The sequence below is a fragment of the Rhagoletis pomonella genome, unplaced genomic scaffold (genome assembly GCF_013731165.1).
Source record: "Rhagoletis pomonella isolate Grant_MI unplaced genomic scaffold, Rhpom_1.0 Rhpom_scaffold_00012, whole genome shotgun sequence".
Taxonomy (NCBI): domain Eukaryota; kingdom Metazoa; phylum Arthropoda; class Insecta; order Diptera; family Tephritidae; genus Rhagoletis; species Rhagoletis pomonella.
Window position 1 is genome coordinate 17,634,273 of NW_023458566.1, and position 13,479 is coordinate 17,647,751.

The window sequence follows — 13,479 nt, forward strand, 5'->3', positions numbered from 1 at the left end:
GACGCTAAGCACGATCTTATGCTCAAGCCAGCTTACACGCATACATGCATACATACATACATACATATAAGAAAAATAAACACGCGCGCATGCATATGTATATGTATGTTCATATATAAACCCTTTACATGTGTACATTAGGGTGGTCCTTAAAAAATCAAAGGAACGATATTTTTCTGTCTCACTCCCTCAATCCGTAATACCACGGTCACACATATCACATACAAATTTTGGCCCCAATCGGAGGCGGTTAAGGCGTGTCGTGTCGCACAGGGGCCCAAAGTTCAGTTTCCTCGATAGAGATTCAAAAAATTTAAATTAATTTTTTTGGAAACTCATACCCAAAATCGATACTACTAAAGTCGAAGATAACACATAAAAATGTTGGTCCCGATTGGAGTTGGTCAAGACGTCTTCATAGGGTAATCTGAATTTTGACCCCCGCGCGCCACGCCTTAACCGACTACAATCGGGGGCCAACATTTATTTGTGATATCTTCAACTATAGTAGCATCGGCGTAGGGGTTGAGGCTTAGGAAATCTGATGTAAAAATTTGCTTCCTACATTTAAGAGTCACCCTAATGTACATGAATATGTATGTATGTACATACGTAGCTCGAGCACACGTTCTGCTAAGCATTGTAAGCGCAGCTTAGCCGTTGCGGTCGCTGTTGCTGGCGGCCCTACCGCTGTCGAACTCACCGTCACTGCCACGGCACTGTCGCCGTCACCGTTACACATTCGCTTGCATTTCAGGTTGCACTGATCGTCTCAACACTGCTGCATAGGTTCTTTCGATAAAGAGCTGTGTGTGTTGTGTGTGTGTGGCTGCTTCAAATGATTGTGTGTGTAGCGAGTAATTGTTTCTATCAAGCGAGCGGGAACTCGTTGACTAGCCATAAGTATTAATGGTGCCGGAGCCGTTGTCTTTTCCAGTCTTCGAGTGGCTCTTAATGAGCGTAGTCTTCTGGTGCGGAAAATTCTCAAAAACAAAATATTCCTTAACGAAGTAAACCAAATAAAAACAACATACTAGTGGAACGTTGATACTCGAAAATGTAAAAATTTAACTTTAATTAAATAAAAAAAAAAACTATGCAAAATTTAATTACAGTAAATAATAAAACTTAACAACCGAAAAGCTAAAACGCAGAGACACGAAACATACAAGATACCTATGTACGTTTGTACATAAAATGTATGTGTGTACATATGTATTTATGTACATTTGTGCATCTGTATGTACTACATCCATATGTAGCTATCTTTGTATGGAAGCATTTTTTAAGTTTCAGTCTCAAATTAATTTTGAAAATAATCTATTTTAAATATGTTTATGTTTATGTACACAAATAGAGCACGCGAGGAGATGGTGTTGTGTTAATTCGTTGTCACGTTTTTAAATCGCCTGCAAACATTATTCGTATGAAAAGAAAACAAACGAGTGTTTGGGTGCGTGTGTGTGTGTGGCTGTGTGCTCATATCCTGGATGAACGGATCCGTTTTGGTGGCGAATGCAAACACTAATGCACCCTTATGTACATATATGTACATATGTGTGTATGCATTCGTGTGTGTGTGAATTTGAAAGTCAATTTTGACAGCTTTCTACCCTTGCTTGTGGCTTAAAGAAAAAGTGATCGCGTCTGAGCTCGATTCCATGCCAAAGTGTTTGATAAGAGCGAACCTATGTACAAACGCTGTCGCGTACTTTTGTCCAACTCTAACAGATGCATACATATGTACATACACACATATTTATTTACGTAAATGTATATACATTTGTTTGTAAACAAAAATTTTTTAGTGTTGAATCGATTTGCTTAAATAGCATCTTAGTATTTTGGAATTTGTGCACGTTTTTCAAATAAATACGAAATAGCAGCCGCATGCCACTGCGAGTGGGTACGTGGGAATTACTGCATTTTCTATAATTTACGTAGGAATTTTCAAATATTAACGACAAATGTACTATACATACATATACATATGTACATACATATATTATGAAGTATACAAAGTTGACTATGACACGTTTTCGGTTGGGTTTTGTTCGTGAATTTGCATGCAACAACACTACATACTTGTCTTTTGGAATATCAGCAGGCGTCAGATAGGCACTACCGCTTTTGTCTATTTATAAGCAAATAGCATCTGTATATGTACATACATATATATATATCTGTATATGTACATATGTATGTTTGTATGTATCTATTATATAGTTAAAAATTCGATTCGATAATGGGCGGGATTTCGAATTCATAACAAAGGGAAAATACATTGGATAACGAAGGTTCCGTTTTGCTAGAAAATGGCCTGGTTCTCGCATCGAATACTAACCTTTGGCGCATTCGTTATCGAAGCTGAAACTCGAAAAACTGATTAGTTTTCCAATCATTTTCGAATTGTTAACCAAGCCGAATGTTTATTGGGAAGCTACTAAAAAATTCCACCACGTTTACTCATTATCAGTAAAATAATTTAAATCAGCATTTAATTATTATTTTGTGATTTTTATTTATTTCGCTTAAAAATAATAATTATTATTGAATTTTATTTTTTCGCTCAACGGAAATAATTATTTTATGATTTTTATTTTTCCATTTAAAAATAATGAAATTTTGACCTGAAAATTTTGGGATTTAATCCTTTTATTTATTTTTTTTTTTTTTGAGTTTTCTGTATGATCATTATTCTTAAGTGAAATAATAAAACTCAATAATAATTATTATCTTTGAGCGAAAAAAAATAAAAATCATAAAACAATCATTATTTTTGATCGAAAAAATAAAAATCAAGTAATAATAAGTTCCTATGGGGCGAAAAAATAAAAGTCAAGTATTAATTATTATTTTTAATCTTAATTGATTAAACTCGAAAAACACTCGGAACTGGTGACTAGGACGGCCATTCCTATACAGTTCTTCTTTTTTTGTCTTTTTTTATACAAAGCCTAAGAAAAAGAGTAAGAGAGTTATTCTTCCCTTAGTCTCCATGCTGACGTTGTTGGTGTTGTTTATACTGGTAAAAAAGTAAGCTTATTCGCAAAAATAGTTTGTAAAAAGTTTTTCGAATTTTCTTTTCACTTATCACAAACGAGGCCCTGAATATCCACCTTCTACTCCAATAACCAGACAGACAGGTCTATTCCGCGCCGAAAATGATTATTCTTTAAAAATGTGTCAAAATACCGGCTGCCCTAGTCTTTCCCTCGCAATTTTAATTGACCACATTTTTTTATTTACATTTCGGTTAGTTTTGGCGAGTACTCTTTACATGCAGAGTACTCTTTGCCTGCGTGCATGGAGTAGTCGCGATTTTTGCAGGGTAATCAGCAGTGTTTCTAACTCATTAAACCGCCTTTGTATATATGTATGTACCTACGTATCGCACATTTGCCGCAGGAGTGCCATAATTAAAAAAAAAATAATCTAGAAACGTATGCAGAAATTACCGCTACCTCTTCTTCTATGTTCTGCAAAAATTTCATACCTGTATCGATTCATATCAGTATCTCAATTAATTAATTTTTTATAAGAATGTAGCATATTCTACGTGTAAATCCGATTTAAAGATTGTATACAAATAAAAAAAACAACATATCAACAAAGGAATACTTTAAGCGACGATATGCATAAATTGTATGTAACTTTTATCTGTTTAGCTTCGAGTCTACGATAGCAATGACTAAGAGAATAATCAATGTCTATTAAAATAGATATTCACTAAGCAATAAAAAAACGTTTTTTTTTTATTTGTTGTTGTTCCTGTAATTTTTCTCATTCAACACGACAAAAAAATTAGAATTTTTACGACCAGACAACTCTCCAGTAGTTAAGTTTGCGTATCCATTTCCATGACCGCATGCGCTTGGTGGATGCAGAGAGAGACAGGTAGGTGTGTGTGCTTACAACGCAATCGCGTATTGACATACATATATTTGTATGTACATACATTTCTGTGCCGTTCAATTAAAGTAGCCTATGACGGTATAGGCCCTTTTCGCTTTAAAGCAGCATTTCATTGAGTTCCCAAACAAAATTTTAACTCGCCATAGGTGTAGTTCAAGATGCCCTTGGATGGCAGCTAAATAAGAATATAAAAATTTTCAAGGGAAACAACTGACTATTTTTTAATTCAAAGTCAAACTTTCTAAAGTCACTTAAGCTACTTTAATTGTACGGCACAGATATGTTTAAGGCATCGTTTCAATAAAAATCAATATTTGCATACTTATAACTACAGTGCCTAATTAAATCGAATACATATGGCAGATGAATTTCGTAGATAAATAAATAGGTATATATGTATGTGTATGTGTGTATGTAAAAATAGTAATTAAAAAAAAAAAAAACAATTTTTTTTAAGACAAGCTTTCTTTGTTTAGTGGCTAATAAAAAAATCACCCCCGCACCACCTAACGGCTAAATTTATTATGGAGTTATTTCTTTCCAAAATAAATCGGACCATAAATATGGGTAGGTAATATAAATTCCAAATCTGAACAATATCGGTCCATAAAAATGGGTTTTTCAGATATCTCCAAAGCCGCGCCACCTAGCGGGGTAATTCATCTTAAACATTGCGTTGTCTTCCGGGCTCTGAGCTGAGTTAAAAGGTTTCAAGCATCTAGCTCATCGCCCCAAGATGGTTAAAAATGGTTTGCAAGATTTTATTACGCACAGATGAAACATAATAAAAGCTTGTAAAAAAACCATATCGCTGATTTACTTCGATAGTGTCATAACTCAAAAAAGGGAACTCGAGAAAACCGGCTTTAAAGTTTTGAACTAACATATCGAGGGCTTATATTCAATACCCTCAATGTGTAATTTTCACAAAAACTACTTTGTGATGTTAGAACCCATCTGCGACTTACCTATCATCACTGATGGTAATTATGACTTTGCAATTTAGGTCTTAGGTGCATTTTTATATCAGAATCTCAGTTTTGTGAAAAGTGCAGATAGAGGGTATTGAATATAAGCCCTCGATATACTCCCATAGTAAAAAAGAATACACATTTTGTTCTAGTGATATACTGGAATATGGAAGAAGTGTAGCGATGATGACACTATTGAAGTAAGTACATACTGATGGTCCTCTGCAATGAGGACACAACTTAAAATTGAAAAAAAACCCTTATTACTGTTAAGTGTCAGGTGCCTCTAATCTTTGTCTTAGCCATGTCTCCTTATTAAAGTGACATTGCAGAGGACCATTAACATATATTGTACATAGGCATATACATACAGTGGCCAATTTACAGTCTTGCCGCCCTAGGCCCTGTGGCACAAGCCGCCATTTCCTCAACTTCAGTTATTTAGGTACTACATATGAATTAAATTTTTTGCCGAAATATATATTTCTTACCACGATACAAAATAGAAGGTAGTTTCAATAAATAACTTTTGACGGATAATATAATTTTTTGAAGTTTTATAAGTTATGAGTATTATCAACGGTCTTGCCATTTTGATAATACTAATCAAAGCTTTCGTCCAGTTGCATCCTGAAAAAATAGCATTTAAATAATCTATATCTCTAAAGTTTTTTAACTTGTACCCTGCGGCGCTGCACTTTTCGTACTTAGGGTTTACATTCCCACTTTTTTACTAATATATTCATACTTCTTTCATTGACTTCGTCACTGTATTTGGTTTTTCGAAGACAGTTTATTGTCTGAACTCCTACTTTACTCAATCAATGTGACAACGAATACGTATTCTTGTCTTGTGTAAACGCATGGTTATACAACTGTCACAGTCTCGGAGTTACTTGCGTCAAAAGTTGAGAGTTGGCCAAGGTTCGTTGGGTCCGTCGACGCAAAGGTTGGTAATCTGATGCTCTCTATGCAAACTTACACAGTCTACTCAACTGTCAGTTTCATCCTTGAGCGGAACGTACACAAAGTACTCATTCTGACGAGGCCATATTTTCGTTGCTTCTGCTAATATTGCTTATGAAATTTGAACCCTGCACGAAAATGCAAAGCACTCTGACTAAAACTCAAGGGTGTAGCGGCTAAAAACCAAATAGACCTGGATCTTTTTACAACCATATACATAGCTTTAGGGTAACGTGTCGCTGTCTTTTTACCATCCGTGTGCTTTTTTGTCACATTTGTCGCCCTAGGCCCGAGTCTTAGGGCAAATCCGTCACTGTATACATATATATGTACATTAATGTGTACGTATGACTTTTACTAGGTAATATTTAGTCGGAAATCAAAAAGTAAATCCGCCGCCTACGCATATCACAAGCAATAGCTACTTAATCTCGGATAGCACGAGTGCAGACAACAAGCCACCATGCCACCATGCCACCCAGCCTCCGAGCTTAAAATAAACCTCTCTCTTCGCTTAATTCTTGGCTGTGCTCGTGCGAGGTGTAAATGTTAATTTGCGAATACTTGAATGAACCTACATGCTTATATGTACATACATACATACATACGTACATACATATACATGCACATGTACATACATAAGTATGTCAAACGTAAGCACTTGTATGATCGCTCATTAGGGTGTCAAAGAAACAATTTTTTTCCAAAAATTATTTGAGCAAAGTCAAGGAAAGCAAAAATCTTCGCAGGAGCCGGTTGGAAAACTTTTCAAGGCCAGGGCTTGATTACCGAACGCACCAACATCAGGCCCAGCGGAAATCTTGGAGATTTAACCCAGGCGTACACTTTTACACTGCAGGTAGTCAGTCTTGTTGCTTAACAGCGAAAGGTTAGATATTCTAGAAGTTATGTAATTTATGGCTTTGGGTAGATCATCCTCAAGATTTACAAATCCGCCGACACAGAAACTTTAGCTGACTAAGCGAAATTCGTCTACACTGACTATTAGCTGGTATTGGGTCTTTTGTTCTGGGACACCCTGGTGCTCATACAAAACACATAAGCCAAACATGCATAACTATACATACACACATATGTATGTACAAATGTAACTTAGATATGGATGTAGGCTCTTCCTGTCGTACAAGTTTAGTATGCTTATTTGTACATTTGTATGTACATATTTATACTCAGCGACTGTGGGTACTCGTATATGATTAAGTGGCACTAGATTTGTGCATATGTACGTCTATATGTATTTAGATACTCGTATGTACATACATATACAAAATCGTTTCTTGCACAAAATGTCACAATTATTAAAACTGATGTCAGTTTATTTTTTTTTTTTCCTGTCAAACTATTTGCTAATAGGTCCCTAAGTGACATTAGAGTTTTGAAAGAGAGAGCGAGAAAACTGTTTTCTGAGCAAACCTTTTATTGTTGAATCATGCCATCATGAATTTTAGCATAGCCTCCATATCGAAACGTAAGACGTATTCTACGTCAAAAGACTACCCTAACCTTGCTTCCTTCTGTCACAACGTATCGTAGTGATACAGGGGTTTCAGCTTACTTCTCTTCTTCTTTATTGGCGCTTACACTAATACAAAAAAAACAAATTCAGGTCCAAATTGGATGCTATCTAATTGGTCCCCAACCTCGTATCCCTCCGACTAAAGCTAGTAAAACTGTCAAAAAATAAAAATTCGCTCAAAGCGAGAAAGTAACACTGAAAAAAAGTACGGGATCGCTTTCTAGTTAAAAAAATGGTAGTGAAACAATTTCATTCTTCACATTAAAATTTAAAATAAGTTGACTATGTCTAGTAAAAGTTTTTATTCATTTATTTATTAAATTACGGTGCCTTTGATTTTTAAAAATTTGATGTGGGGTTCCATAAAAAGAAAAGGGTTGCATTATCTTAAAAGTTTGTGAGCCCCTGGTATATCTAAAAGACGCTACCTCTCAAATACCGATATGTATTTGTTTTTAATTATTTTTTTTATCTGATAAACACTTATCAGCAAGTTTTTGAATGCTATCGAAGTGGCGCGAAAGAAGTAGCGTTCTTCCTATGGCCTTACACCAGACTTCTTACCAGACAGATATGCACATACATACATACATATGTATGTATGTTTGTACTCATGATATTTGTTTATATTTCGTTACTTTTTTGACCACACTAGTTACAAACGAAGTTCAATATGTATCCTCATATATGTATCTATGTACATATCTATACAAATTATACTCACAGATATATGTATGTACATACATACAAATGGTCATCCATACTTGCCTATGAATACCTGTAGCATGCATGTACATAAGGACATATGTACGTACATATATATATTCACTTCCATACTCATAAAAAAAATTTAATTTATTGTGCGGCTTTTTGTTTTGACTAGCTTTGGCTAAAGAAAATAGCATGCAGTCGCACAAACAAAACCCGCTTATGGAAATTTGTATTTGGAAAATTTGGATATGTAAATCCATTCGTACTTTTATGTACATACATACATGTGTACTTACAACCCATTACTGATTTTCAAATCACGTTCTTCTTTCTAATTCTTCTTCATTCTAATGAAAGTCTGTATATAAGGCAAACAAACGCATGCATACATATATAGATAGGTATGTAAATATATTAACGAATTTGATCGCTACATGTCTGTCCATTATACATACATATGTACATACGTATATATTTTCTGTGAGCATTTGTAGTTTTGTTTGCCTTTTTCATCAGGCATCAACTATGCTTCTAAATAGACTGGAATGATGTGGTACTTAATATTATCTTTTTTTTTTCTGTAATGACGGTCAGCTTCTGAAGATGACTCTCGAATGGCCGTTAATGATAATGAAAAACTAAGTGAGCTTTTCAAAAAAAATTTGTTGTTCCGCCTTGAATTTTATTATCTGGCTGGCAAAGTAGCTGATCAATCACAATAAATATAAAAGTTCGCATCGGCGTAGCCAGAATGAAATTTAGGGGGGGGCTCGACCCTATTAAGCTGGCATTTCAGGGTACTATTTTATATATATATAAGGAAAATTTTAAAGTTAGGGGGGAGCTCGAGCACCCCCCTGCCCCTACCTGGCTACGCCCATGAAAGTTCGAGTAAATCTTATGGTTATTATGGTGATTCTAAAGTGAGCTAACTCAAAATTCAGAGAGGGAAATTTAACTGTTTGTGGATCGTACAGATTCAACGCAGTTAATACAAAAAAAGGTATAACTGTAGTTTTTTAGTTAATGTATATATAATCATGAAGAAAAAAATATTTCCATTAATTAGATGTAAGTAAGTTCTATGAACTGATTTATGCAAAAAAATCGGCAAAATTTTTTGAAGTGAAACGTCTTACACGAGTTCGGAGATGGTGGCGTTAAATATTTAACACCGAGTCATAAAATCTGTATAGTTCGTTCGATTTTAAAGGACTTGACCTGTAGATACAATGTAAAAAGATTTTTAGTTTTTTAAAGGGTTGCCATATAAACAAAAAGCAAATTCAAATTATTTATTAAAATAAATAAAGTATCCCAATATGGGTATCAAAAGAAATGGTTTTGAATAAAGATGAAGTTGAAGATGAAGATGAAGATGAAGATGGAGATGAAGATGAAGATGAAGATGGAGATGAAGATGAAGATGAAGATGAAGAGGAAGATGAAGATCAAGATGAAGATGAAGATGAAGATGAAGATGAAGATGAAAATGAAGATGAAGATGAAGATGAAGATGAAGATGAAGATGAAGATGAAGATGAAGATGAAGATGAAGATGAAGATGAAGATGAAGATGAAGATGAAGAGGAAGATGAAGATGAAGATGAAGATGAAGATGAAGATGAAGATGAAGATGAAGATGAAGATGAAGATGAAGATGAAGATGAAGATGAAGATGAAGATGAAGATGAAAATGAATAGGAATATGAAGATGAAGATAAGTAGACTGTTATGTTCGACCTGTAATTCTCGCAGGAGATTTCAACGTCAACTTTTTGCTGGCCAAATCTGATGAACTGGCAAAATTTTTTAAAGAAAAATTTTCACTGGAAACGGTTAATGGTAGAAATTATCCAACAACCAAAGTAGGTGCTACCATTGATGCGGTGTTTTTTCCAGAAATATTAATAATATTGAAATAAAACGTTTCATATCTTACTTTAGTTACCACAATCTACTCTAGTTAACATTGTAGATGTGTATGCTTTCTCAGCCACAAATAATAAATAAACTTTGCGGTTGGTCATAAAAAATGAAAATTCTTTCTTTCTGGCATTTCCTCTATTAAGTTTCACTTTTTCCGCGAGTAGGGACTACACGTACTAAGTTTTTTTTTTTTACCTGATACTTTGGCCTTGGGAATGGACCATATGGAAAAATCCTTTGCGTTTAAGTCCTGTGAATATGATGGCCATTGTTGCGAAGAAATGAAGCTTGGAAGTTTTGTGGGATGGTGACGAGTCTTATTTAAACGTCCAAAGATTTCTACGGAATTCTTTACGTGCCCAAGGTAACAAAGCAGTGTTTACAATCTTTTCACGGTAGATTTGTTGATTTGCCGTTACGTCCTGTTCAATATAAAATTGTAGTAGACGACATTCGTGCAACATGTGATGGATGCCCCGTACAGACTCGATGCTATTATCCGCGCTAAAGATGGGTACATCGAACAGTAATACATTTTTCTTTAACCCTGACTAGTTATTATGATGAACTGATGTTTTTGAATAAAACAAAAGCAATACAGATAAAATTATAACATTTTTAATTGGTAACACTTCGATAAAACCTGTAACCTCCCCAAATTCAGAACATCTTCATTAAAAACATCGATTGAAATAAGCATTTTTTTTTTGTTTTATTGAGACGAAAACGAATAGTAAAGCAAAAGAAAATAATCAGAAGATGTTTGATCTTTTATTTTCTTAATATTTAAAATTGATTTGAGAGACATGTGAATTTCGGGACTCACGAGACCCGCGGTACAATTTTGAAAAACGTGGGGAAGGGCGGGTTCGGGAATTAAATTTGAATTTCGGGATGAGCGGGAAAGGGATTTCATCAATTGTTCATTTATTTTAAAAAATAAAGATAAACACATACATACATATAAACATTACGAATATGTACTATGCACTTCCTTTAAAAAATGGAGGAAAAGTTTTGTTGAAATGGGATTGTTTCTAATTTTCTGCATGTCTTTATATTTTGCATGTTTTTAGCGAGTTTGTTAATAGAAAAGTAAAAATATTTGCATCTTTGATTCCGTATTTAAATCCAAAATTGGCTTAATAAATATCTGAGGAGAAATGCCTTAACCCACGAAGTCATGTGTAGTATAAATGGTTTTTATGAAACTACTGGATTTTTTATGCGTTTTTTTAGAATTTTTTACATGAAGTATCTGAATTTATGCGGTTTTTGAAAATTCTGGAACGCATCCCCTGTTTTGGTATGAAAGTAAAGAACTTTTTTAGGGGGCTTTCTGAGGAACGCATTTACCGCATAAAAATAAAAAGACCTGCGGGTATTTAGGTTTTAATGCATACACATTGTAACGCATTGCGCGGTGGTTAAGTGATCCATAACACGAAATCCAGGCTGTTTGCTAAAACTGTACGTCAACACGAAAATGGCAACCCTTTATTATCCGCATTGTTGCTAAGCAAACCTTTTTGATATCCGTTAAATGTTTGGCGTGAATGAGTTTTTGCCATTTAATGGCGAGCTGTCGTGCTTCAACCTTGAGTAATTGTCTTTCTTATTATATATATAATAAGATATCTTACACAATTCGCGTATGTTGCGAAATTTACATAACGCACTTATGACTGTACCTATGTATGTAGTGTATGTGTGTGTATGTACATATGTATGTGCAACTCGATGCGTGTCTAATGTACTCGATAATTAATCAAAGGCTCTATGAAGTTAAGAATATCGCTAAAATAGGTTAATGTTGTTGTCACTTTGGCCATCACAAGCGTAGTGTCTTAAGTTGATACTCGTATTCTCAGGAGAATGATAGGTATGATGAATGATGAGGAATTGCTTGAAAGTCGGCAAAATCCGCGTGACATTAAGTGCATGCATGCGTTCGGCTGACGCATATGTACATACATATGTATGTATCTGGTATGTATCTAATGTTGTAGGGTAGGGCTAAAAATTTAAAACCGAAAGTGTAAGCAATAGCCATGTACGTATATTAACCCACTTTATGCAATGTATATTGCCAAAGTCTATAGTAATCACTTTTTTGTTTATAGAGAGCAAATTTCTAACTAGACTTCTAGTCTATTTATTTATTAGAAATGGTTAAAAACCATAAAAAGCCACATTCATAGTGGTCAGGGATGCCAACTCATTTTATCTCTCTACTAATTTAATTTTTTTTATTATTTAATTTATTATTTATTTTATTTATACATAGCTTTAATTTAATTAAGGGTAAATCACCCTTTGCTTTTTTTTTGCTAGACCTTCTAAAATATTGCAAAAAACGCGATTTTTGACACTTTGACCTAGTATTTGTCAAAATCTGGAGCTGATGAAAACTTTAAACAGCTTTAACATTTGCCGCAACAAAATCACTGTTGCTTTGTGTACTTTTAAATTTTGGATCTTATTTTGCCGAAAACAATTTTTATTACTTCAACAACGGTAAAACCGTTTACGCGGGATCAGCGACAGTTCGTTTACATAAAAGGTTTGCTCAGAAAACAGTTTTCTCGCTCCCTCTTGACCAAACCCTGTGGGAAAAATCTCTAGTTCTGAACTGGTGCGCTTCTAGTACATTTAGACCCACTACTGGTTCGCGATAAATCTCTTTTGCATGCAAACAACAGGCGAATTTGACATGGCGATGCCAGTTCTAAATTCGTCATTTTGGATATAGATTTCTAAAAATAAATTTGCTTTTTAAAAGTACCACATTTCGCTGCTTTTGAACTGGTTGCGATCTAGTTACTATCGGACGGGTTATTTTTCGACAATAAAGATCTAGTACGGAACTATAAATTTGGTTCACCAGTTCGGGGTTTCCCTACAGCGCATCGGCTCCCTTAGCAAGGCGCTGTGTGTGGTTGCGTGTGTGTGTGTGCAACCTTTTGTAAGGGAGTGTCAAATGTCACTAGTGAGCAAATCTTTAATTATTCAATATGTATACGTAGCCCAGTGAAATTAAATAAATTGCCCTAAATTTCGTTTGGCAACATTCCGCCATCTTGGATTTTATATTTAAGGTTTTGCGATTCGTAAGCTTATTTTGCATTTTTCGTAAAAAATGGTTTAACACAAATATTCATTTATCACATTTGTTATATACATAGATGGTTTTTTTTAAATAACATTGTTTATTGTGAAAAATTAGCAAATACTGCGAAAAAATTTTACACTGTCACAGTTTTCCCCAATTTTTAACAATTTCCATTGAAAGTAAAATTTTTCGCAGTTTTTGCTAATGTTTTACAATAAGAAATGCTATTTTTAAAAAACCTTCTATACAAAAAAAAAACCAAAAAAAATTTAAATCCAAGATGGCGAAATCTTGCCAAATGAAATTTCAAATAGAAGTAAACTGCATCAAAAAATTGA

At 34.4% G+C, this 13,479-nt stretch overlaps 1 protein-coding gene across 1 annotated transcript in view; it reads left to right on the forward strand.

The window, feature by feature from the left end:
• Window positions 1–908: 908 nt before the first annotated feature.
• LOC118747985 (bumetanide-sensitive sodium-(potassium)-chloride cotransporter-like) overlaps window positions 909–13,479 on the forward strand; it is a gene marked incomplete in the record, with an annotated part of 39,475 nt that continues 26,904 nt past the window's right edge. The window contains 1 exon segment of the mRNA XM_036482237.1: window positions 909–1,059.